This window comes from Lissotriton helveticus, chromosome 2_1, assembly GCF_964261635.1.
Source record: "Lissotriton helveticus chromosome 2_1, aLisHel1.1, whole genome shotgun sequence".
NCBI lineage: Eukaryota > Metazoa > Chordata > Amphibia > Caudata > Salamandridae > Lissotriton > Lissotriton helveticus.
This window is the reverse complement of record NC_136059.1, coordinates 2,104,414,389-2,104,439,126: the sequence shown is the minus strand read 5'-3', so window position 1 is coordinate 2,104,439,126 and position 24,738 is coordinate 2,104,414,389.

The window sequence follows — 24,738 nt, the reverse complement described above, 5'->3', positions numbered from 1 at the left end:
GCAGTCGTTTTCGGCGGAGGAAGCAATTTTCCCTCTCTTGTGACTATCGCCTTATCCTTCACAAACACATTTTTCAATTTCTTAAACCATGAAGGTTTCTTCTTTTCCTCTCCGTAATCGTAATCCATTTTTCTGTAAAATTCCCTGTCTTTCAAAAGATCGCGTACTTCCCTGTTGCTGTTCCGTAACACCAACCTATCACAGCGCGGTTTACACTAGCGTTCCAATTAGAACAAGATACGTCTCCTTAGTGCTTAACCAATATTTTTGCTGCTTTTCGTGATGCACCAATCAGCTCTTTGCCCTGTATTGGTCACGCGGACCAATCCCAGCACGACACTTTTGACGTCACCAGCGCTCCGGCTTCTGCAGCGCCGACTGACTCCTCCTTTACAAGATTTTTTCAAGAAGCCGTATTTACAAGATATTTTACAAAATCGGTTAGTAACTTACACAAAACAACTCCATTCGTCTGTTTCGCTAAACAAAGTGATAGACTTTTCTCATTCGCACAAGTATTCTGTATTTCCAGTAGACAGCGCTCTCCTCTTCTCTACCACATAATTTTTACACTCGCCGATAAAGTAGCACCACTTCCTCTACTTTACCTTTCTCTCAAGCTCGGGTTAAGCTCTATTACTCTCCCAGCAATACGTTTTAAATCAGGATACACAATTATCCCTGTACTTGAAAGCCACTTGTGATATATACGACGATACTACCTTTTAAAACAGACTATGCGATGTGCGACTTCATTGCCACACTTCCTCTGCCTGCAGACAGAGTGACCAGCTTCACGCAATACTCGGAAGCCTTTTGAGGACTACATATAACATAATACGAACTCAACAGATGTTAGTCATAATTCTGTATATCAAAACCTTATATAACATCTCTTACATAATCCTAGTGAATTCTATAGCAACCAATGCTCTGCTACCAAGCTAATTATTGATGCAGCGGTTCTCCGGAAATAATTTCTAAAACCATAACACCTTTCCCTGAAGTACAAAATCATACATATACTCGACAGTGGGGCCCATGACACTGCGAGTCACTCACAAAATACTTACACCATACTCCATGGATCGGTGAGATTCAAAGAAGAGCTGCTGTATCATAGCGGGATGTCTAGACTATAACTGAATATTTATTCTATTTACACCTGCAGTTTAAAGAAGTTTATCAAAACAGCAAATTTAACATGTCTAAAATGTTATTCACTTTATTTATTTCTTTATTCAAAAACGACATTTAAGGCGTGGCTTAGCGGGCGATCATGGCGGACGTGGCTTGCTAGAGCTCCCGCCGGCCCGATACTTATCCTGTGATTTCTCCTGGCCCCCGGACCCGAATTGTGCACCACGTCTGGGGCTACGGCGGCGGACGGCGCAGGGAGTCATCCGGTGCTGCCAGGGACGCGCTGTGACCTCTCTCGGCGGTAGGGCAGCCTGGAGTAGTGGGCGGCCTAGTGCCGGTTGAGCAAGCCGGGGCCTCAATTTTGGCGCATCTGGACTGGAGGTCTCGATCCGGGGCCTGCGGCGCTCTCCTTTGGCCACGACCCCGGGCTGTTGGTTGCCGGCGACCTGCTGTGGGACCCCCCCTGCCTCTTCTCGCCACATCAGCGGTGGGGGCTGGTGCCTGGGGGGGCCTCGGAAGACCTGCGGCCTGCCTGGCCTTGGTGGAGCCGGGACCTCGAGTTTGGTGGTCCCCGCCTGGAGTCGCCGGCCCAGATCCTTCGGCCGAGTGGGAGTCCCCGGGGACTGGGGTGTCAGTCGGGCGCCTGGCCCGGATACTTGCCCTTCCCCGCCCCTGTGGTCGCCGGAGCGGCGGCCGGACGACTCGTGGACTGGGCTAGAGTGGCCCATATTTGCGCCGTGCCAGTGGGCGCGGGGACGACCTACTACGCCCTGGTGAGACGGCGTTTTTCCTGGGGGCCTGCCCGTTCTGTGGACCAGTGGCGTGAGGATCCCGTGTGGCCTGGTGTGCCCTAGACGCCCCGGCCGAGGCCTGGTTGGTGGACTATCGTGCGGTGCGGCCTCGCTACAGGTGTGTGATACTGGTCTGCCTTCTCTGCGGCAGCCATGACTCGGGGCTCGGCCGCCACTAAGACTGGACCCATTGATAAGTTCACCGGCCCTGGTGGAGGCCCTGGTGCGGCTGGCGGGGGCCAAAATGCTGGACCAGACAACGCGGCGTTGCTGACCGCCATTACACAGTCACGCGACATGCTGGATGCGAAGATTGGCGCGGTGGGGGCTGACGTGATGCTGCTGCGGCAAGATCTTCGTAATGCGGTCGCCCGCATTACTGACACCGAGACCTGGGTCACAGCAGTGGAGGGAGATGTTGGGGCCCTTCAGAAGAAGATTGCCGACATGGAACAGACTCAGCGGGGCCTGGCGCTCCGTGTGGAAGATGCCGAAGGGCGGGCGAGGCGGAACAATCTGCGCTTTGTTGGCTTTCCGGAGGACTGCGAGAATGGGCCCATGGACGTTTTTCTGTCCCGGTGGCTGGAGAGCTGGCTGCCCCCGGACTCCCTGTCGCGATGCTTCGTGGTGGAGCGTGCTCACCGCGCCCTGACCCAGAAGCCGCCGGTCGGGGAGCGGCCTCGCCCGATCATCGCCAGGCTCCTCAACTTCCACGACAGGGACGTCATCCTCCGGGAGGCTCGGCTTAAGGACACCCTGCTCTATGATAATCATAAAATTATGATATTCCCGGACTATACCAAACTGGTCCACCGGCAGAGACACTCCTTCCTGGAAGCCAAGGCCAAGCTGCGTGGCTTGAAAATCCAATACTCACTGCTCTACCCGGCCCGCCTCCGTGTGATCTTCAACTCCAAGACCCTCTTCTTCGATACACCGGAGGCCGTCTTCAACTGGACCGATGAGACGGTCAGAGTTCGACCTCATGTCCAACCAGGGCTCCACTCCGGGTCGTCGCGTGCCTCGTCTCAGGACCGGGGCAACACGTCAGGCAGAGGGAAACGTCACCGCAAGTCTCGCTCCCGGCGGAGGTCCCTGTCCCAGGACCCTCTTTTGGGGGACACACAGCCCGATACGGATCACTCTGAACACGGCTCTTGATCACCGTTCACAGAGACTATCTGCTGGATGCCTTTCATATGTCAATCTGTGTGCTGCGGATGCTGAGCTGTGGTTGGTGGGACAGACATTGGCCGGTGCAGTATTGACTTCCTTTTTGGTGCATACCAGGGCCATCCTGGTCTGGTACTTTTCTGTGGTGCTTTGTTTATGACTCGACTGTATATGTTTTTTGGGGTTCGGGGCATGTAGTATGGGCTGCCTCCTCCTGTTGGGATTGGGGGGTAGTTCAGGGAGTGTGTCTGGTTAGTTTGGGGGGGAACTAGTTGGGATCCCTTGGTATGGCTGGCTTTGGGCGCTATGTTTTGGGCCTGAAGTACCGTTTACCGCGACAGATACTTCATTGTTTATTGAGGTATGGGGGTGGGGGTGGGGGGTTTTGGGGTGTTTGGTTGCTTGTGGGTTGGGCTGGGGTTGGTGGGGCAGTGGGGTTTAGGGCAGTGTTCTGGGGGGTGCACGTGTTTCTTATGATGTTGGCAAACAGGGTGTTGTGGGCCGGGGTCGGGTACTGGGGTGGATGGGTACTGGCTCATCGTGACAATGGCTGAAGCTCCACGGCTTGTATCTCCTGGCACTTCCATGCGTGTACTGAGCTGGAACGTCCGGGGGCTCCTAGACAAGATCAAGCGGGGGGCCGTGCTTCGCTGGGCGAAAAGGGACTTGGCAGATGTGCTCTTTCTTCAGGAAACACACATGATGGGTACCAGGGCACTGAGTCTGCAGAGGTTTGGCTTCCACCAGGTGTTTCATGCTGGCTTCACTCGGGGATCGAGGGGCGTGGCCATTCTAGTTCACAGACGGCTGGCTTACACTCATGAGCGTCAATGGCTCGATCCTCAGGGCCGGTTTGTGTTTGTGCAGGGTAGGGTTGGTGTGGAGCCTGTGGTGTTCGGCTGTGTGTATGCCCCTCCCCCGTTGCAGTGGGCCCTTGCGGAGCGACTGTTTGCCTTATGGGCCGAGCTTCCCCGTTCCCTGGCTGTTATTGGAGGCGATTGGAATGATGTGGTGGACATGACCTTAGACAGACAGAGGGGACGAGGGGCCGAGGTTGTAGCCTCCCCTACTCGGCTGAGTGCCATGATTGATGGTCTTGGATGGGTGGATGTGTGGAGACATTTGCATGCGGGGAGGCGGGAATACACGTATGTCTCTGCTGTGCATGGCTCTCTTTCGCGCCTCGATTGTGTGTTTGTACCGGGGGCCTTCCTTGACAGGGTGCAGGGGGCGGCGATCCGGCCTCGCGGGCTCTCGGACCACTCCCCTGTGGCGGTGCAAATAGATCTCTGTAAGGCGCGCCAGCCGTTTCGGTGGCGGATGTCTACGTGGCACCTGCAGCGACCGGATTACTCCCAGCATCTGCGCGGTGCGATCGCCCACTACTGGCAGGACAATCTTACGGTAGGGATGGATGCCATCACAGTGTGGGAGGCCATGAAGCCCGCCTTGAGGGGGGTGGATATAGCCTGGTGCGCGACGGCTCGTCGGACTCGCCAACACAGTATTACTGCGGCCGCGGTGCGGGTGGAGGCGCTGGAGGTGCGGCACAGGACGGCGGCAGACGATGTGACACTGCGGCTGCTTTTACAGGCGCAACAGTCTTACTCCTCGGTCTTATTAGATGAGGCACGCCAGGCGTGGCTGGCTACACGTAGTAGGGTGTACCAGTGGGGCGACAAGTCTTGCACAATGCTCCATAGGCTTTGTCAGCAGACTCTGCAGCCGATCACCTTGCCGGGGCTTGTCGACGATACTGGAGTGGCGATTACAGACCCCGTGATCCTTGCGGCGAGCTTTGCGCGCCATTATGAACGTCAGTATGCCCCTCGGGAGAGCCTTTCCTCCGATGGCATTGAGGAATACCTCACAGCGGTCCATCCGCGGGCGGTCTCCGATGATGTTCGTGACGCTCTGGAGATCCCCCTGACGGCGGAGGAATTAGGCGACGCACTGGGTCAATTAAACGCGGGTAAGGCACCGGGGCCGAGCGGGTTCCCCAGCGAATTCTACCGGACATTCCACCTACAGCTTGGGCCACATTACAGGCGGGCGTTGGAACTGGCGCGGGAGCGTGGCACCCTCCCCCCAGACTGGCGGCATGCCGAGATTGTGGTCTTTCAAAAGCCGGGCAGGCCCCCCGAGCGCCATGAGTCGTACCGTCCCATCTCCCTTATTAATTTTGAAGCCAAGCTCCTGGCCAAGGCGCTTGCGAATCGCCTCCTCCCGCACATCTCAACCCTTGTCCACCCGGATCAGGCGGGCTTTATGCCACGCCGGGCGACGCGGCACAACATTCGGCGGGCCCAGGCCGCGCTGGACGCGATCGGAACCACCGGGGAACAAGCGGCGCTGTTGTTGGCAGACATTGATAGCGCCTTTGACTCGGTCAGCTGGACCTATCTCTTTACTCTCCTACCACTACTGAACTTGGGACCGGTTTTTATTTCCTATGTCAAGCTGCTCTATACAGATGTCACCGCTTCGGTACGTGTCTCTGGGGCGGTCTCTGCGCGGTTCCCTGTGGCCAGGGGCACCCGACAGGGATGTCCCCTCTCCCCGTACCTATTCGCGCTGGCTATGGAACCTATGGCCGCCCGGGTGCGCCAGGACGCGCTTTATCGGGGCTTTGTATGGGGGGCGGATCACACGGACCGCGTTGCCTTATATGCAGACGATGTGCTCTTCTTTATGACTGACTTGCATCGTACGGGCCCTCGCGTTCTTGAGATCATGCATGAGTTTGGTCTGGCGTCGGGGCTTTTTCTTAACCCACATAAGTCGACCCTGTGGGTGCTGGGGAGTGACTCGGTACACTGCCCATGGGCTGCGTCCCTCCGGGTGGTGGTCGAGGGCATGAGGTACCTGGGCGTCTTCCTCTCGGCCTCGGCCGCGGTGGCATGGGATCGGAACATTCGGCCGGTGTGGGAAAGGGTCCAGATGGACGTTAAGGCCTGGACCCGTATGCCCCTTAACATCTATGGGCGGTCGGCAATTTTTAAGATGGTTGCCCTGCCTCGGCTCCTCTACCAACTGCAGAATCATCCCTATAGAATCGACCCACAATGGTTCCGGAGTGTCAACTCGGTGTTGGGTAGGTTCTTGTGGGCCGGGGGCGCCTCTCGGGTGGCGCTACGTACCTGCTTTCTCTCAACATACAGTGGCGGCTTGGCGTCCACGGACCTCCTGTCTTATTACCAAGCCTCCCACCCCCTCGTGCTCAATGAGTGGTGGTATGGGGACCGTAGTGATCCGGCTTATGCTCTAGAGCACTCGTTGATGGGCGGAGCCACGCTCCACACATTGCTGTACTCGGCCAGGCGGAGGAGGATATTGCCGAGGGTCACTCAGGTGGCCTTCGCGGTCTGGCGGCAAGCTTTGCATCGTATGGGGTGGTGGGGCAGACTGACGGCCGAGACGCCGTTGTGGCATAATGGCCTGCTCCCGGCGCTGGCTTCCCTTTCCGGGTTTGGCGGCTGGGACGCGATCGGGATCTCGTCCCTTGGTCACGTTCTCTCCGGTACTACGCTTAAGTCCTTTCAGGACCTTAGCTCTGAATTCAATATGCCTAAGTCCCAATTCTTCCGGTACCTCCAGTTCCGTCATGCCCTTGGCCCGAGTCTGGTGGGCTTGGAGCAACTCCCTGATTTCAGTCCCATCGAGGCTAAGCTATTTATGGGTGACCTAGGCGACAAAAAGGTTTCTCAGATATATCGCTCCTTGGTTACACACTGTTCCCCTTCCCTCTCGTCGTTGAAGGCCTCCTGGGAGATTGATATTGGTCCCTTGGATGATGATGACTGGCGCGAGGCGCTTGAATCCCCCCGGGGAGCTGCTATAGCTGTCCGTCTCAGATTTATTCAGTTTAAGTACCTTCACAGGGCCTACTATACTAGAGAACGGCTGTGGCGGGCGGGCCTTATAGCCGCCCCGGAGTGTCTGAGGTGTGGTGCTGAGAGGGGGACGCTTCTCCATACTGTGTGGTCCTGCGGGAGGCTGACCAGATTCTGGGCGGGAGTTTGGGACTGTCTTTCGGAGGTGCTGGGGTGGGACCTGCCCCGTACCCCTAGGCTGGGTCTCCTTCATATCCTGGAAAATGTTGGGGGCAATGTTTACAAACGTCACCTGCTGCTTTTGGGACTAGTGGTGGCCAAGCGAGATCTGGCCCAAGCCTGGAAAAGTGTTCGTGCCCCCCGCTGGGTGCATGGAAAGCGGGTCTGGACTTCCTTATGGGCCTGGAATTGCCTGTCTTTGAGGCCAGAGGGTGTCCCCGGAAGCACTACAAAATTTGGAAGAGATGGGCGGAATACAGGGGTCTGCACCTCGACCCCCCCGCGGATCTTGATGATGTGTTGGCTCTGAATGTGGACCCCGTACCTTAGACTGTTGGCTGACTCCACCTTTGTTTTGCATCTTATGTTGCTACGCTGTGAACACGTGCACTGGGTTCGGGAGGGATAAGGGGTGGGTAGTAGGGGGGGGTGTAGTAGGGCGGTTGGGGTTGGGTGGTCTGGGAGGGGACTGGGGTATGTTTTTTATAACTCTGGGTTCGCTGCTATGCCTTTTTCAATGTCTGTCGTTGACAGTCTCCTCCTGACTGTGGAGGGCTGTATCGATTTATGCATGAACTCTTAATAAATACGGTTGTGAAAAAAAAAAAACGACATTTAAAGGAAAATAAGGATTTTATTTCAAAACAGTTAATTTCATTTATTTCAGAGGATTCAGAAATAGACATTTATTTTGATTGCAGAAATGCAAGTATTTTAGCAAAAGACAGATTGTTCCCAAAATTCATTCTTTCTCCTAACTTCCCTAACTAATAACCTCACCTAAAGTTCAAATCTCATTCTAAAGAAATAAGAAAATGATTCAAAGTCTTACATCTCAGGAAAAATCAGCATATGGTCTGCATCTCGAGAGGAAATCGAAAAGGAGTTTTTTTTCCTCACTAAAATCAACACTTTTTATACCTTTTTCACTAGCTCTATCTAAAAGTGTAACTTTCAGCATCAATTTGAGTTCTGATTGGACAATTTTGAGGTGGATGAGCATCATCTCATCATTACAATATCTATTCCACTTCCGTCAGCTTGATTTTAAATGGGTCATTGTCTTGGGCCTTGTCCGGCCTATTCCTGCTTCTCACTTAGCTACTTTGCCGGATTTTCTCACGTTCTGAACTATTGTGCTCATCTTTTGGCAGCCATCTATACTTCCAGGCTACTCTGTCCTTGAACCGCTTTCACTCCAGGCACAAGCACCTCGCATTCGAACTCTGAGTCAGGCCTGCGTGTGCTCAGTTCATTTTCTAATCGCAGTTCAGCAAATCATCCATCTTTTTCTAGGCCTCACAGGCCAGAATGGGAACTATCATAGAAACAAACACAAACAAACGTTAATTTTAGAATTTTAGCCCTTATGTTTACCTCCCCCCTTTACTAAGGTTTTCCCTATTAGTAGTTACCTAGCAGATAAGCAACACTTAGGCGTAATATACTTACTTATCCCTCGGTTTTTGCCACAAATACGTAAACAAAAGCACATTTATGCTGCATTTTATTATTTCAAAACTGCTTATTAGTTTAAGACACGACAAAATCACATAGTTAATTATTATTGCAACATAAGCAAAGTTAATTCCCACGTGTACTTGTGTAGGTGCAATTTTTACTCTAGATTGATTGGTTCCACATGTCATTCCATTAGTTCATGTTATTGTTATTGAAGTATGACTTCACAAGGGGTACACAACATTTAGTTTCTCCTCCTTGCTCCATCAGAGTGAGTAGCAGAGAGTGAATAATAGAGAGTAAGTAGTTGAGAGTGAGTAGTTGAGTGAGTAGTACAGAGTAATAGAGAGTGAGTAGTAGAGAGTAGTAGAGTGACTAGTACTGAGTAGAGAGCAAGTAGTAGAGAGTAGAGAGTAGTAGAGACTGAGTAGTAGAGACTGAGTAGCAGAGAGTAATAGAGAGTGAGTAGTAGAGAGTGAGGAGTAGAAAGTGTGTAGTAGATAGTAGTATAGTGAGTAGCCGAGAGCGGTCGCTGCTGCACTCCGGAGCCCAGGCACCAGGTGGCCTCTCAGCTGAGAGCAGTCTCTGCTGCATTCCTGAGCCCGGGCACCACGTGGGCTCTAAGCTGAAAGCAGTCTCTGCTGCACTCCTGTAATATAGGCCCTTAGAAATGAGAAGTCTCAAATTCCTTGTAGTAAAGATTAAGTAATTTATTCAGGAAGCAAGTAACCCATGACGGGTCCAAAGACAGAACGGGCAGGTAATGACCAAAGCAAGGAAAAGAATTCTAGACTCAAAGAAGTCTAGAATTCCGTATACATCATAATACACATAGTAATAACATGAAGAACAGGATACCATATAATACAACTTACCACACACCCCCTTCCTATAACAAAAATAAGAAGATTAAACAATTAACAATAAATAAAATCCTCCGAACGAAATGGAGAAGTTCTAATGCGAGAACTAGTTCTCAGTTACACATTTGCACCTGAACCATTATGAAGATTTAGATTGAATCAAGATGTCATCTTGGAATGCCTGGATCCCAATACAGTTGGCAAACATCTGATCCATCAAATGTTGGAACACGCCGCGGATGCCAATCCGAACGGCAAATGCTTGTTGTTAGGTAATGACTCAGGAACGCTTGTAATGGAAATATGCTTTATTCCTTTAGACTTCACACCGCAGCAAGCGTGAGGGTCGCAGCCGGGCGCCAACTGACACAACTGTCAAAACCAGAGCTCAGCTGTCAACATTCCAGCTGGCTTAACCAATTACGCGCTGGGGACAGCTCGCGCAGTTAAGGTAGTGGAAATAGAAAAAGGTTAAACACAAAACATCTCCTTCCCTATGGGAAGGCACTTGGTTACGCGCTGCAGTTTTAAAGTAATTTGTTAAGTAATGTTATTCACAAACAAAGTCATCAAATTTACTGGGTTTACTAAGAACCCTGCCAAAACTGCTGGTGCTTGCTTTAGTTCCATCTGTACCACACATGGGTGCTTCTGCAGGTGCTGCAACAGTTCCCTCCTTGCTAGGTAAGGATTCTCCAGCCTCTTTGTACATACAACTACTCACTGCTTCCTCGGACTCTTCCTCCTCTTGTCCGTTTCCTGCAGTGTAGGTCTCCCACATGTCCTGGGATACTACAGAGGCATCTGTGCTGGAGTCTTCACATTCACCAATAGACTCAATGTTTTCAAAGTCTTGTCTAGCCAGGTTGCTACGTGTTTCATGCATTTCTCCATCACAATCCTCCTCTTGTTCGGACTCATCTTCCTCGGACTCATCTTCCTCAAATTGTGATCCTCTGCAACCTTTATCTTCCCGCACTAGGCATTGATCTTTGCCATCCTGTATGTTAGTTTCCGTCCCATGACAGACAGCCATTGCAGAGGCGTGCCATACCCTTCCGTCACTGAGCAAGGCTGAATTACAGAAAACCTTCACTACTTCCAGAGGCACAGAGAATCTGCTATCACCTTTGGCAATGCGTCCGCTTTTCCTTACTCTGACTCTGTCCCCTACTCTGATGTTGAACTCCTTGCAATTCCTGCTCTTGTCGTATTTTTCTTTATAAGCTTCTTGTGCTTCTTTGATCTTTTCCCTGATGGCATCTACAGACCACTCCTTTCTCATCGCAGGTTTGAACCATCCAATATTGTCCTTTGAGATGGGAGTTCTGCCTCTCATGACTTCGAATGGACTCACCAATGTTTTCACCCCTGGAGTGATTCTGTATCCCCATACCATCCTGTTCACTTCTTTCCTCCAGCATTTTCCGTTGTTATTCGCTAGTTGGATGGTCCCTTTTATCACTCTATTGAACCTTTCCACCGCTCCATTTCCCGCTGGGTGATATACTGATGTGGTTTTATGATTGATTCCATTCCTTTCCACAAATTTCTTGAAGGCATCTGCAGTGAATTGGCTTCCATTATCACTGACAATAGTTTTTGGGATGCCTTCCCTGATGAATACTTTCTCCATGAACTTGAGCACGTCACTAGTTTCTACTCTTCCACATACCTTCACCTCTGGCCACTTAGAAAGATGATCCACCAACACTAAGACATACACTCCTTCATCCTGCCATCTCACTGGTCCCATGATGTCTATGCCAACTCTTACCCATGGTGCATCCGGGCATGGCAATGGCTGTAGAGGGGGTCGCAGGGTCATCTGAGTTTTGTCTGAATTTTCGCATTCAATGCATTTTCTTATGGCTCTTTCCACCTGCATGTCACAACCTGGCCACCAATACCAACATTTTATTCTTTGTTTGGTTTTGTTCATACCTAAATGTCCTTCGTGGCATATTTTGATGATTCTTTCTCTGAGGCCTTTTGGAGGTACAACTTTTCCTTGTCTTAGGATCAGAATCTCTTCCACTGACAGTTCATTTCTCAGTTCCCAAAATATTCGTAATTCATTATCAATGTATTTCTTCTGTGGCCATCCTTTTATAATGTGATTCTTGACATCTTGAATTAGTTTATCGTTTTTACATTCTTCTGTCCATTCACTCCTTTTTAGGTCTCGCCTAGACGAAAGCAAAGCGAAGCTTTGCTGTCTAGGGCGAGACGACTTATGTTGTTACTTCTGGGGGAATGAGGACAGCAATCTTCCACGCGCTTTTTGTTTGAGATTGTACCTCGTGAGCGCGCACGTCGTCACTCACGCATGCGCACAAAGAAAGCCATACACACACTGCATATACACACACGCACCCCCCCTTAAACAGACACACGCGCACACAGACAGACACAAACACACTCAAACAGACACACACACACGCTTACACCCCACCCCCACTCACCCCTCCTCTCACTCAACACACTCACCTGTTCTGGCGGTGCTCGGCGGCGGATCTGCATCTCGGGCGGCGGTAGCGCTTTGCGGGTCTCTCTCACCACATGAGAGCCCCGCCTTCCCCATGCGCCCGCCCGCTCTTCACCCGGTCCCCCATCTCGGGACCGGGACTCAATGCGGAGCCTTCGTGGCTCCTCGGGCAGCTCTCTCTCCCTCTCGCCGCGATGGGGCGGGACTTCCGGTTGGGGCCACGCTGTGATTGGCCGGCTTCCCAACCGCTTCCGGGTCGTCGCAGGCAGCGCGGCGGCCCGGCGGGTATTTGTTTTATTTATTTGACACCTGATTCAATCTTGAAAGTGAGGCTCGGCTGAGACTGTACCTCCTCCTCCTGTGCTTACACATGATGCCTGCTGCTTGTGTGATGGAGGGGAGGAACGCGTGTGTTTGTGCATAATCAAGGGATGTATGTCAATTAAGTTGACAAAAATGCATTCAGTTTAAATGAGATTGAATTAATTTTTAATATTGCTAAAACATACATTTTCTGGAACTTTACTGAAATACTTTAACTTGGATCAACATTGATGCGTTTATTATTCCTTGCGTAGCAGTGTCTTACAAGTTTGTTTCCAGTTTCACATTTCATTTAAATTATGATCTGACCCTGTACATTTTTGCAATTGTTCTGGTATGTGGGATTGGCTTATTTGTGTTGGCTCCGCAGGGACTTATTGTGTCCGACATTTGTCTAACGTTATCCATGCTTGTGAGTGCTGATATGCTTCAAATCCAATTAACAGACAGTCTCAGAAGTTAATGTGATAGCCGTACACTTGCAAGGCCTTCTTTAATGGTGTTAGTAGAAATGGTACACCGTGATCAGACAAATACTTTGAAGGCAGAGTTATGACTTCCGTGTTTTTTTGGGCTGCACGGAAATGTCACGTGTTTGTTGTGCTCTGAAGCACGTTTCTTTTTACGAATGCACCGTTAGTGGTAATAATCAGTTACTTGCGTCTCTGTGGGAAAGATTGCAGGTACTAATAACATGCGTCAGGGAATTCCTAAAATGAGGAATGCACTACAGTGCAAGGCGTGTGTCCGTTTTATCTGGTCTTGGTTGGTTTTAAATTCTCTTTCTGAGGCTCTACCAGCCCCCTTTGTAACTCTAATCTTGCAATTAGTCACAAACTAAAGTAAACAAGCAAGCATTGGGGATTTAAAAACCCTCCGTTTGGCTTAGCCGTGCGTAGCGCTGGGCGGGATTCCGCGAAGGCTATACCCTCCCTCCTACCCCGTTTACAGGTTACAAGAGGTTGGTTTGCAAAGCCTCGAATGCAAGAACTTCCTAGCCTACGCTACGGTGAATCCGTTTCTAGACAATAGCAGTGTTGTATGTAGGCTGCATCAGTTTACAAACATCTTAAGTATACAAAAGCATGTCATGTATAATATGTATGCAGTTGTTGTCTATCGCCAATGTTTTTTCCCCCTAACCATTTTAATTTAACATTACTTTGCGTTGTGTGTAGGGGATTGGACGTCCCGAATTTCCAGAGGACTGCCCGACGCTTATTTTGCATTCAAATACATGTCCCGGTTTTTGGGACAAATGTCAATTCATCATGCAGAGCGTAATTGAAATGAAACTCTCTCTGCTCTTCTTTCCACAAGCGCGTTGGAAGTCTGAAACAATGTAAGCATTTTAGTTTATTTCAGGCAGCGCATGAGGAGATGGGTACATGGGGCAGACAGAGTGGGGAGAAGGACAGGGGGGCTCAGGGTAGAGGTCCTGTCATAGCTAATGTCATGGAATCATGTAAACGTAGTCTTATGAATATAAATATGCGTGTATGTATATACGTGTGTGTGTATGTATATGTATATATATATATATATATATATCCACTGCAGAAATTGGTGTGAGTTCACCATCACTGCAGATATATAGGTGTGAGATTACTATTACTGCAGATATATAGGTGTGAGATTACTATTACTGCAGATACATAGGTGTGAGATCATCATCACTGCAGATATAGGTGTGAGATCACTATCACTGCAGATATATAGAATACCTACGTGTTCGGTATACGAGAGTTTAAGCTATTGGCATTGTAAATGACGCCTTTTATTTATGTTTTGAAAACAAAAATAAAAGGCATTGTCATTTACAATGTCAATAGCTCAAACTGCTGTAAATGCGAGACCTATTGCATTGCAAATGCTTGTTATGGTAGGGAATTCTTCATTAATGCTAGCAACACATAGATCCTCTTCTTGTGCTACTGTTTCTGTGTGTTTCAATGGAAGCCTGCTCAAAAAATCTGCCACTACGTTTTTCGCTCCGGGCAAGTACTGTACTTCATAGTTATAATCCAACAGTCTGATGGACATTCGTGCCAAACGTGGTGAGGCATTGTACAGCCCTTTCACAGTCAACACCTTGGTTAGAGGTTTGTGGTCACACCTCAAAATTATCTTCTTTCCCCAGATGTACTGGCGGAAATGCTCCATTCCCCAAACGCACGCCAACGCTTCTCTTTCGATTACAGAGTATCTTTCCTCTGTCGCAGTAAGTGAACGCGAGGCAAATGCGATGGTTACCTCACTACCATTGCTCTCGATTTGAGTGAGCACAGCACCGAGCCCTTTTCCGCTTGAGTCAGTGGTTATCACACATTCCAGTTTTCCATCAAATCCTTGCAGAGCCGGTGCTTCACAAATTTCTTTCTTAAGCTGCTTGAAGCTCTTTTCACATGCACTGGTCCACTCAAATTTGCTCTTGTTTTTAAGAAGTGTCCTGATGTCATACGTTTTTGTTGAAAAGTCTTTTACAAATTTGGAATAGTATTCCACCAGTCCTAAGAATGCTCTTAGTTCATCCTTGTTGGTTGGTACTGGCGCCTCTTTGATTGCTCTGATGAGCTCCTTCTTAGGTCTAATTCCTTCACTTGAGATTTCATGCCCAAGATAGTTGACTCGATCTCTACTGAATTTGCATTTCTTAAATTCCGCTGTCAATCCACATTTCTCCAATTTCTTCAGTACTTGTGTTAATCTGCCGTCGTGTTTACTTTGATCTCTCCCCATGACCAGGATGTCGTCCTGAAAGATGAGTATGTTTTCCACACCTTTAAAGATTTCTTGCATTAGTCTCTGGAATAACGCTGCAGCAGATGCTATGCCGAAAGGTACCCTTTTGAACCTGAAACACCCGAAAGATAAAAGTGGTGAGATGTCTACTATCGGGGTGTAAGGGTACCTGGTGGTACGCTGCCGCCAGATCTATTGTAGAGAATACCTTCATGCCTTTTGTGAGGGACAGCATTTCTCCTATTCTTGGCAATGGGTACTGATCAATGAGAATATTTTTATTGAGGTCCCTCAGGTCCATGCATAGCCTCAATTTTCCATTCGATTTTCTTGCGACCACCAAAGGTGCGACCCACTCTGCTGATTCTGTTGGCTCTATGATGTTTTCATCCAGTAGCTTATCAAGTTCTTTTCTAACTTCTTCTCTTAGTGTTAAAGGTACATGTCTTACTTTATGAACACATGGATTAGCATTATCCCTTAACTTGATTTTGTGCTGGAAACCCTTCAATTTCCCTATTTTTCCGTTGAACACTTTAGGAAACCTCTCCACGAGTTCCTCGCTTGTAGCCGTGTCCAGTTGCATGACTAAAACAGGTTCTGCTCTGTTAGGGTTGAGAGTAATGCCCAGTTTCCCCTGGTCCCTCCACCCTAAAACAGAAGGGCCAGTCACTGCCACATACAGTTTACTGTCCATGGTTCTTTCTTTGAACACAAAATTTAACTTCCTATAACCTACTAGTTCTATAGGTTGGTTGGTGAATGTTTTCAATTTTACATCTGGTTTTTCCATTTTGTTCCCTAGAACTTCTTGAAATTTGTTTTTCCACACTTCTTTGTTCACAATGGTACACGGAGCACCAGAATCAGCTATTATCTCCACCTCTACACCACCAATTGTCATTTTGCACTTAGGTTTTTTCTTAATTATGTTTTCCTCATCATCCTCTTCCTCAGTTGTGTCCGTGATATTTAGTACACATAGATTATATTCTGAGTCTTCAGATCATTCACTTGCATCTCCACTTTCTTCTTCGTGAACGAACTTGACTCTTGTTCTCTCTTTCCTTATACATGCTTTCTGGAAATGGCCTATTAGACCACACTTTCCACACTTGTTATTTCTTGCTGGACAATTCCAATCATTTGCAAGGTGTTTACTGCTACCGCAGCGATAGCATCTCAGTTCTTCATATTTTTTCCCATAATTACTTTGTTTAGGTTTCTCTTTTCCTTGACTTCTGTAGTCCGTTTTCTTTTTCCTTGTTCCAATTACTTTCGCTACAACGGTGGAAATATCATCCTTGCCTTTGTTTTCATTAATTACTTCCTTTGCACATCTCCCTGTCAATTCTGCTTTTTTCACTATCTCAATAACTTGTTGTAGTGGTTTCTCTCCTTTAGCCCATAGAGCATCCTGTATATTAGAATTTGCCGCACACATGACTATTTGATCCCTAATTAAATCATCATGCATGTTCTCGAATTTACAAGTTAAAGCTAAGTTCTTTAATGCAGCCACATAGTCATCAATACTTTCTTCTTTTCCTTGTTTCCTTCTGTAGAATTTGTACCTGTGAACAGCCACACAAATCATGGGTTTGTAGTATCCATCTAAATCTTCAAGTGCGTCATCAAACACATTCCTGTCACCACCGGCGCGTGCTTTCTTATTAATATTTTTGTAAACTTCCAATCCCCCTGCACCTAAACAATGCAACAATATTTTTTTCTTTTCCTCTGGCTTTATATGTTCATCTTCTTTCTCAAATGTAGAAATATAATTGCAAAAGTATTCCTTCCATGTTTCCCATTTTACTGGTGGTGTGTCTGTTCCTTTTAGAAAAGGTTCTGGCGGTTGTAAATTGTAGTTGATACTGTTAGCCATCTTTCTTCTTTTAAAAACTCAACCCAAGCTCTTATTTTTTTTTTCCACTTAGCAAAGTTCCTGCTTGTAAATTCCACTAGTGGTAACACTCTGTACTTATATTTCTTCTTTGCTTCCTACTGTGTAACTTCGCTTGCTGGGTAACAACCCTTAATGCTATATTCTCTTTCCTTTCCAGTTTTTTCCTTAGGCTTATTTACGAATAACATATAATCTTTTCATCCAATTTCTGTGTGCCTCGGCTACTTCTACATTCATCCGCTAGGTGGCGCCAATCACGTCATTGACGTAGCCCAGCTGTTCGCACCACAACACTGAGGAGATGTCCTCGCTCCTTATCACACACGGAGCAGACGCCGCAGTACCCTTCCTGAGTTCTCACAGCTTGGTATGCTAAGCCTTTTACTCCTCTTCACTGCGGCTCAGATTTCCTCGCTCCTTAAATCACACGGAGCTGTGCCTTTCACTTCTCTTCAGTGCCACTAACAGAGTCATTTACGCGCCGTTCACGCTGACGATAGAACACACACCGAGCACACAGCTAGAGTCAAAACTGCAGTTCTTTATTTCCGTTCCATATCGACTGCTTAAAACAATTTAATTGCTTCTCCTTATTTCCTCACAATCATTTCCTTTCATCGAGGTTAAATTTCAACAAAGCTTTTCATTCATAGCTTTGCATCAACCTTCATTTTTCCGCTGCCTTTCCTCATTATTACGCTTGCTATTTTTTTTTAAAGGATTACTTTAAACTGGTTCCTTAGATTTTCTTCACTCTTACCGGATTAGTTTCAGTGGGTTCTTGGTGTGAAGTCTTTACCTCGTCGCCAAGATTGTTAAGTAATGACTCAGGAACGGTTGTAATGGAAATATGCTTTATTCCTTTAGACTTCACACCGCAGCAAGCGTGAGGGTCGCAGCCGGGCGCCAACTGACACAACTGTCAAAACCAGAGCTCAGCTGTCAACATTCCAGCTGGCTTAACCAATTACGCGCTGGGGACAGCTCGCGCAGTTAAGGTAGTGGAAATAGAAAAAGGTTAAACACAACACTTGTACATATAAACTCCAAAAGGAGTCACAAAGGTGGTGAGATGTTGTGAATCTTCAGATAATGGGATCTGATGATATGCTGAACGTAAATCAATAGTTGTGAAATATTTACTACCATCCAATGTGGCCAGCATTTCTTGTATCCTAGGCAATGGATGGCAGTCAACAATAATATTGCGGTTCAACACTCTTAAATCAGCACACAGATGAATATTGCCTGAACTTTTGCGTGCTACTACTGCCGCAGAAACCCATTCTGATGACTCTATTGATGTAATAATATCTTGTAAGCACATCTGTTGAAGAAGTTTTTGTAAATTTCTCGAGCAGACAGGGAAATTGGTCTACACTTTTGAATCACAGGAACTACATTTTTCTTAAGCCAAATAGTGTGTTTGAATCCTTTACACAATCCTACTTTGTCTGAAAATACATTAGAATATTTCAAACAAAGATCTCTTAACATAGAATCTGTTTGTGAAAAGGATTCCTGGGAATCTAAAGGTTCTTGTACAGTAGCCACCATAGGAAGATCTCCTAAAATAACTGGTTCAGAATGACCAGGTCTAAGAATCATACCAAACCTAGCTTGATCTTGCCAACCAAGAATATCTCTTCCGTTGAGAGCTACATAAACTTTGGTATGAATGGTACGGTCTTTAAATTTTATAGTCCCAAAAATAACCGCACATATCAATATCGTATTCCCCAAATGCTTTAGGATTTACATCAGTCGGTTTCAGAATTGTTGAACACCAAAATTTATCAACTTTTTTTGTCTAAAATCGTTATAGGAGATCCAGAATCTACCATAAAGTCAAGTTCAATAATACCAAGTGAGACACTACATATAGGTCCTTTACACTTCTTAGAGTCACTTTGCAACACATTAATTTCAATTGAAGATAAAAGATTACTCATGTCATGACTAGAAGCATCCTCATCAATATTAAGCAAATTGATCTCACTTTTTGGTTTAACATTTTTGCATACAGTATAAAAATGCCCTATTTTCTTACATGTGTTACACCTTTTACCTTGTGCTGGGCAATTTACATAATTACCCAAATGAAATTTGGTTCCACAATGGTAACATGTTCCTTTCTTTTCAAAAGTACGATTTACCTTAGGTTTGTTAACAACAGCATTCACATCAGTATTAACAGATGTGTATGCAACCACTTTGGAATCCTCAGTGACTTTTTGGGGATCTTGAGTAAGAATTTTCGAAGACACAACCAATCTCTCAGTGCTACGTGCTAAATCCATCACTTCATCTAGTGAAGGATTCTTACACGTTAGAATTCTTTCTTGGATCTTTTTGTTAAAGTAATTAAATACAAGTTGGTCTCTCAAAGCAGCATTAAGATAATCACCAAACTGACAGTTTGAAGCAAGGACTCTTAAAAAGGCTAAATAATCCTCAATAGACTTATCTTGGTTTTGTTTAAGTTTGAAAAATACATGAAGTTCAACCATAACTGATGGTTCATCAACGTATTGTTTACCTATTCTAGCAAGAGCTTCAGAAAATACGTCCCAATTTTCAACACCAGAAAGAGCGGATATGGGAGGTAAATTATCAAAAACTTCTTGTCCGCATCTCCTAAATGATTAAATAAAAGAGCTTGTTTTCTAGATGCAGAATATTTTAAAGCATCAATAGCTTCTGAATACTTAGCAAAATTACGATATCATTTGTGCCAGGGAGTGTTAGGCTTCCCCGGTTTATCTAAAATTGGAGGAGGTTGCATTACATTATTAGCTGAGGACGACATTATGCAATTGGAAACAACTTACAAACAACAGTACTAGTTAAGGAAATGCAATACTAGAAGACTAAACTTGCCTGAAACATATTCAGAAATATATGTAGTACAAGGAACATTCAACTGAAGAAAGCAAATAAATAAAATGATATGACAAGAAAATTGTAAAAAAAAGAAGTAAAGTTGCCGTATAAATGAATCCACAGTCGGAATCAAATCGGAGCATAGAAAGAAATCGGAGCGTAGAAAGCAGCGTGTTGTTATGGTAAGATACAACAAAATGGCTGACAACGTAAGAATGATGACGATATTGCGTTGACGTCGTGCGTTGTTGCCGCAATGTTTCTAAAGTTGTAGGAGCGTGTTATACACGTAAACAGGATTCCAGAAGCAAGCAGTAAAAGTTCGCAGAAATGGAAGCTCCAGGAACGTGCCGATGAAAGAGAACGTCCTTCACTAAATGCAGCGTCTTGCGCAAAGGAATCTCGAAAGCTGGCTTCAAGGGAAAACAATGAGGCAACGGCAAGCAATCAACTGACGAAGTAACGTACCGTTTACAGTTAAAAGAAAATGCCGATGAAATTACGCTAAATTTAACATCTTCCCAATTCAAGCAGCAAGTTCAGTCGATTCCAATAAACAGGGCGTAGACGTGCCACATTTTAAATTAATATATATTTCCAAATCTGTAGTGACGAAGAAATCAGAGAAGGATTAGTCCAAAGTAATCAAGGTACAGCACACGGTACAGGTTCAAAATTCTAGGCTGCAGATTACGGTTTAATTCCGAAAAGCAAAATATCCAAATACATAAGTGCCAATCCAAGCAGCAAAATATCCAACGATGAGAAGGATGAAATTCAGAGTACAGCAAACACAATTTTGAAGTCACAAGGTCGGTGGGTCACAGGACCAAATCGTCGCCAATAAATGTAGTATAGGTCCTTAGAAATGAGAAGTCTCAAATTCCTTGTAGTAAAAATTAAGTAATTTATTAAGGAAGGTAGTGACCCACGACAGGTCCAAAGACAGAACAGGCAGGTAATGACCAAAGCAGGGAATGGAATTCTAGAAGTCAGGAATTCCGCATACAACATAATACGCATAGTAATATAATGAAGAACAGGATACCATATAATACAACTTACCACAACTCCCGAGCCCAGGCTCCAGGAGGCCTCTCAGCTGAGAGCAGTCTCTGCTGCACTCACGAGCCCGGGCTCCAGGAGGCCTCTCAGCCGAGAGCAGTCTCTGCTGTACTCCTGAGCCCAGGCTCCAGGGGCCTCTCAGCCGAGAGCAGCCTCTGCGGAACTCCTGGGCCTGGCTGTCTGTTCGGTCTCAATTCCATGAGACCTCTCAGCTGAGTGCAGACTCTGCTGCCCTCCTGAGCCCAGGCTCCAGGGGGCCTCTCAGCCGAGAGCAGTCTCTGCTGCACTCCTGGTCTGTATACCAGGGGGCCTCTCAGCTGAGAGCCGTCTCTGCTGCACTCCTTATCCCAGGCACCTGGGGCCTCTCAGCCGGGAGCAGTATCTGCTGTATTCCTGGTCTGTAAACCAGGGGGGCTCTCAGCTGAGAGGAGCATGCAGCACAGGTCCTGAGCACCTCTACAGTAAAGTGGTGAGCATTGCGTTAGAGGCAGCTGTGTGACAGCAGTGACGTGCTCTGCCCTCACACAGCGCCACAAATAGGCAGAGTGTAGTGTTGTCATAGTACAGAGGAGCCCCACTTACAGGCCAGTGCCCTGGGCCCTTAAACATTCCAGCGCACACAGCTGTATCCGGCTCCGTACTGCCCATATGCCTGTCGTACTGCACCGTACAGCGCCGAGCAGTGCTTCAAGCGCTTGAATACTGCCGCAATGACAGACACCCCCGCCCCTACGAGCAGGTAGTCCCAGAGGGCCTCCATCCTCAGCAGCGCTCACACGGCACCACCACAGGCGCGTTTCTCTTTCCTGGTACGTTCAGCGAAGTAGCTTCTGTTGGTGCAGCAGGTGCAGTGGCACCGGGGCGCAGAGGCCTGAGGGCACACTGAACCCCGATTATTGGTATATTTCACTGTTCAAAGAGGAGCCAGTGGGCCCATTTCATTCCTTGCACTAGGGTCCGTGGCACAGTGGCTATGCCCCTGGGTACGTGGTACAGCGCCGAGGGTGGTGCTTTCCAAACACCGATGCAATAAGACGCTCCGTCCTTCCATTGCCTAATACATTTATTGTTTTGTGCCGTTGGTACCTGTTGGTTTCGAGGCACCATGCAGTATGAAAATGGCTCAAATGCAGCAGTTCACAGTAGCACATTCATGTGTGGCGCTTTACGGAAGCCAGGAGTCAGTCCTTTGGAGAGGGGCTTCAAGGCGCTTGTTGGTTCTTTTAAATTCAGTCTTTAATTATATATTTCCTGTCTTGAAAACAAAACAAAATAACCTAAACTTGACAAACAATCCGCCCATTTCCGGTGTGCTTGCTGTGGGGCTGGACTGCCTACCAGGACTGTGGGCGCTGCGCACGCTCCCAGGGGCAGGACGCGCCCTGCCCGAGCCGAGCGGAGTCTGATCTCTGGAGCCGCACAGCGCTTTCATCTCAATGCTGCTTTTGGGCCATGAGCCCTGCGAGGAGTCAGTGGGAGCGGTCCAGCTCTCTGACGTGGAAACCTAGGATGTCCGTGCGCTTTACGGCCAGAGGTGTGCCCAGATGCGGGCCCTTGCCAACCTCAGAGCTGGCACAGCCCATGGAGACCACAGATTGTGAGCCCCTCAGAGCTGGCACCGCACAGACTGCGGGCTCTTGCCACCATCGGAGCTGGCACTGCCTGTGGTGTCAAGATATTGCGACCCCTTGCCACTCTGGGAGCTGGCATATCCCTTGGTGTTCTCAGAGAGCCCACCAGTTGCACCTGCAGAGCTGGTAAAGTGTCTGGCATGCTCAGAGCGCATGCACAGCCTTCGGCGTGCCCAGTGAGCATGGCTGTGCCCTCTGCCTGTGCTGCGTGTACCCAGTGTGCAGAACTGTGCCATCTGCCTGTGGTGCGCCTGGAGTGCAGTCCTGTGCCACCCGCAGAGCTGGTAGAGCCTGTTGTGAGCCCAGGTGCCAGCCTGAGTCAGTACGGAGTGAGGAGTTCACAGATGGTGAGCCGGTGCCATCTGCAATGCTTGCCCAGTCTCTGTTGTGTCGCGGTAGCCCTGCCAGGTCCTCCTAGCTCTCGTCAGTTCACATGTGAGGCAGGTTCAAAGTGCACTACAAACTCTGGGGTGAGAAACCAGATGAATCACACAGTAAAAGTGAGTCTGCACAGCTTACATATAACAAGCGGCAGTGAAAGCGATCGCTTTTTCGTTGCTATGACAATGAAAGCATCGCAAGATGGCGTCGGACTGTCCACAGTCCGTACAGACACTCGCATGCTGTCTGCATTGGACAGATGGCGAGAGCAACCATCTTTGTCATGCAGGCGCGTGCATGAGCCCAGGGGGAGAATTGATTCCAAAAGGCCTCTCTGGCGAGGGCAGCGCACGCCCTGCTTTCGCCAGGTGAGACCTAAAAACATTCTCATAGGTGGCGTACAATAATCAGTTCATTTCATCGTTTGTAAAAGTTATATAAAAGAGAATACAAATTCACTCTGAGTTTCAGTATGTGCGTACAAAGTCTACCAGATCGAATATAAGATAAAATATATTTACAGGCGCCGCGCCGGTACGTCACTATTTCCCATGATAAAAGTGGCGCACCGGCGGTGCGAGTGGCTAGTAAATAAGTCCCTATGAAGGATTCACACCTGCGATATCTCACATCTTGGCTGTTCACTCGCTTAGTTGCTCAACTTGTTGCCTGTAAAATATCAGTCTTGCAGGAGTGCTCAGGTTGAGTACTGTCCTGGCTGCTAGGGCTCCTTCCGGCCCCCTGGCAGCTTGGGGTTGCCAGTCTGCTGAAAAACAAGTGTATTTGAAAATCAAGAAACTTAGTTCACTTCCTTTTTAACCACAACAAAACCTTTTCTGTATGGTATCCTCTGAGTTACATCCGCCTCCAAATGTTCGGCACAGGCAGTTGACGTGCATAATGTGCAAGTTGTAACCTGCATGTTGGTTACTTCCAGCCATCTGCTACGCGCAGGGCTTTACGAAGGCATTGGCGTGTTGTGGCACAGCGAGGTAGTGGACTGTAGCAATTGTTGGAAGACAACATGGGGGTAGGGGCTGCCCCCTCAACACACCTCTCTGCACTCAACCTCCCCTTAGAATGTAAACCTGATTGGAGAAAAAACAAGCATTTGCAATGCAATAGGTCTCGCAGTTACACAAGTTTAAGCTATTGGCATTGTAAATAACAATGCCTTTTATTTATGTTTTCAAAAAGAAAACAAAAATAAAAGGCATTGTTATTTGCAATGTCAATAGCTCAAACTCGCGTCAATGCGAGACCTATTGCATTGCAAATGCTTGTTCTTTCATGCAACTTAGACTTTTGTATAGTGCATGCTTTTATCTGAGTTACCTCCAGGTGTCTCAGTGAGTTCAGGTTGTGGGTGATTGTTCACGAGAGGGTATGATTGTGAAATCTGAAGTTGATGCAGAAGGCAGTGCGAGTTTCTCACAATGCCTATCAGTGGGTCATAAAGGTGAGCAGACTACATGCAGATCCAATAATTGGCCTGTTTGCATAGAGCACAGAACGGCAGTCACATATGTGCCAATTATAATTGTGCGAAAGTGTGAGATATGCAGAAGGAGGATTTGAGAAAGATGCGTGAAGCAAAAGGGCGTAAGTGTAACATAGTGAGAGGCTGCAGAAGACAGTTTTGTGAAGGGGAGAACAGGAATGATTGAAACACTCATGCCATTTCTCCTTCCACAAAACATAGTAATATTTCATAATTTCAGAACTGAAACATTTTAAGTTCTAACTATTTAAAGTAAAATTATTATTAATCTGATACAGCTAACAAGAACTGGCAAAGTCAGTAGGACTGGCTTGTTTTACATATATTTTTAATG